The 3134-nt window shown below is 36.3% G+C and overlaps 1 long non-coding RNA gene across 1 annotated transcript; it reads right to left on the bottom strand.

Annotated features, from left to right (window-relative positions):
• Nucleotides 1–64: 64 nt before the first annotated feature.
• LOC113328486 lies at nucleotides 65–2297 on the bottom strand. Its single transcript, XR_003349433.1, has 2 exons — nucleotides 486–2297; nucleotides 65–325 (listed from the first exon to the last, which is right to left on the bottom strand). It is a non-coding gene; the product is annotated as an uncharacterized LOC113328486 (long non-coding RNA).
• Nucleotides 2298–3134: the final 837 nt, after the last annotated feature.

Here is a 3134-nt window from a genome sequence, read left to right as displayed (position 1 = left end):
TTTACATGGTCGATCATTTTTTTTGAAATCAAAAATATGTGCAGCTAAAATGTGATACCAATTATTCCTCTGTAATTAAGGCTAATTCCAAATTCAATAGGTTAACGATACTATCACAAAAGATTCAATAAAGAACATTCAACATTGAATCAATCCACTGCTTCATGGCCGATAATTTAATGCATTACCGTCTCTAATTACTCATAGGATAAAATTTTTGAAAAAAGAGGTTTCAAAAGGATATCCAATATATGCAGGGTATTTCTATCCAACATGTAACCATGTACACTATCGTGATCCTCTTACTTGTTTCATGCTTCAGACCCTGATAAAAACAAACCACATATGTAGTCAGATACCGGTATAAAATCTGAATTCACAAAACTTTAAATCCTACCCATAAAGCATTTCTTTTTTATTTTGATCAACGAAATTTACAAAACTAAACCATGAGCATAGATGCAAAATTCATAAATTTTCTTTACCAAAAGAATTAACTGTGAAGATGTGTGGCTTTTCTTCTTTTCTGATCAACCCTTTGTTAGAAATGCAAATCTAGTTTTTTCTGGATTCTCGCTCACAGGGTGCTCGGGTGTCTTCCTTTCTTGACCGAAAAATATTTGGACATCTAGGAAGATGCATTAGTTCCTTACACGATTCTAGATTATAACCTGAAAGCCTATATAGATATATATATATAGCTAACCGTACAAAGAATCCAGGAATCAACTTGACGGAATATAGTGTTATGATGAACACAAAATTGATGAATCATAGGAAGATCGAGCCTGAGACCAAAAAAGCTTAAGAACAGTGAAGAATGGGTGCTTATGTCATCACGACCGAGCATAGCCACTTTATCCCCGTCCTGCACTCTCTATCCCAATACTGCACAGTCTGCAATTTTCTCCCAACTGCTCCAATCCGTGAGTTGACGTCACAAACAGGATATCAATAGCATTTTGTGACAACGCTGTCACAAACAGAACACCAATAGCATTTTGTGCCATTTCATCCCGTTCACGACTAACTGGCTGCTCTGCACTATAGTAGAATGCCTTTTCCGGTTCATGAAAGTGCGAGGCCTTCTTATGAGATTCACCCCTTCCCCATGGTAAGCAACAACAGATGAGCGATCGAATGGGAAAATTGTCACCTTGAGTTAATATATATGCCATTAGTGTTTTTTTTTGTTTTTGTTTAATACAACCCATCAGTGTTGTTATGTTCTCCTAAGCTGTCGAATGTGCTGGCACAAACCCTTCATCACCTTAGCCATTTTCACCATAAATGAATGGTGGAGATGTTTCCAAGTAGAAGTTTGCTGCCAAAAAAGATCCATTAACCATAACCTAGTGTATATACTTGGTAAACTTTAAAACTCTCATTGAAGAACTGCATTTGACTTTCACATCTATCATCCGTTTCTTCTTTAGAAATTAACCTTTTATTTTCCTCTTTATATTTGCGACCGGTAATTATGCGATCGAAAAGATGATGGGGGGAATTTTAAAGAGATACAGAGACTAAAAGCCGAAAGAAAGAAAAATAGAAAAAAAAAAAGAAACGTTTTCCCAAAGTTGTGTCAAAACAAAGAATCAGAACCAAAAGAGACTTCAAACTGTATTGTTTATCTTTATTTCTTTTCCCTTGTAACTCTGTGTAATGTATGCGCATCCAGTTATCAATTTTAACCCCCTTTTTCAAAAAAAAAAAGTTAACCAAGATGTTTGTCTCACTACTTCGAAAGAGCTGTTTCATGAAAGTTTCGAAGTCTCATCTTTTTCTTCTTCTTCTTCACCAAATTATTATCCAACTACCACCACTCGATCACAATAAAGATAAAGTGATTGAAACCATGGAAAGAAGTGAATTCTTACAACCACTACTCGATTTAAAGCCAACAATTGGAAGACTCTGTGAACAGAAGAAACACAGAGGAAGGGTTTGTCGCAACTTATGTATTTGATCGGAGGGATGTGTGCTCGGCGTAATTGTTAAAGCAACCAAAGAGTCATCATTAAAGCAACCGAAGAGTCGTGTCGGTAATTCCCAAAAAGGTGTGCCGAAACGTCGGGAAGACTATGAATCTTTTGATTTATTCTGTTAGCTAAAGACCGTTTACCAAAATACATACCTGTTTAGTTTAGCTGGGCACGCAATGCTATAACATAAAGACGTGTCTTTTCAAATTACAGCCTAATCCTATGCGTAACTGCACAAAAGATAACCAAACGACGCATCAGTTCCAATTAAATTTCCGGGAAACGTATGGGGTGATTGGGCTACCATGTCGGCAACAATATCGACCTATAAACTCCACGTGGCTGCCTAATTTTTCAGGAAACATGAGGATTCACTTGTGGAAAATGGCATTTTTGTGTCTCACATAAGAGTCCCCCGTTATCGGTAGTTGGATCGTTGACCACACATAACGGTCACTGATATGGAAAAAAAAGGAAAAATTCCGAGAGCTTAGTAAGCCGTCTCTGATATGGAAAATTTATATACCATCTTGGCATCAAACAATTACCGATTCAACGACCCTTGACCAGCAATGTAGAACTGGTGCTTTTCTGGGCGAGAATGTTCGCGCCATTTTGCACGGTCAAGATATGTTTAATCTCGGGATTCAGAATAGCAACTTCGGGATTATCGGCCCATATATATATCTCTTCACATATCACTCTCTCTTCACTTATCTCCTTCGCTCTCTCTCTTCCCTTATCCCTGCAGAAACCCTCTTATCTCTCAACACCACCGAACGAACCAGCAGAAACTCCACCATGAATTCATCGGATACCTAATAGAAATTCGATCTACCTTCTGCGTATTTGGATTTTGTGTAATTAGGGTTTAATTTACAAACAAAATTAGGTAAGTTAGGTTGCAGTTTAATTTTTTCAGTTTTATTTGTTTTTTATCATTGGGTTTTAATTTTTTTTCGTTTATTCTTTGATTTCAGGTTAATCTCTCAATTCAGAGTTTCTAGAGTTTGATTTTACAAACAAAATCAGGTGAGTTAGGGTTTCAGTTTAATTTTTATTTCTGTTTTATTTGTTTTTGTATCATTGGATTTTAATATTTTTGCATTTATTCTTTGGTTTCAGGTTAATCTCTCAATTCAGAGTTTC

This window comes from Papaver somniferum, unplaced genomic scaffold, assembly GCF_003573695.1.
Source record: "Papaver somniferum cultivar HN1 unplaced genomic scaffold, ASM357369v1 unplaced-scaffold_10932, whole genome shotgun sequence".
NCBI classification, from domain to species: domain Eukaryota; kingdom Viridiplantae; phylum Streptophyta; class Magnoliopsida; order Ranunculales; family Papaveraceae; genus Papaver; species Papaver somniferum.
Note: the sequence above shows the minus strand (reverse complement) of the source record. Positions and strands in the feature narration are given on the sequence as shown.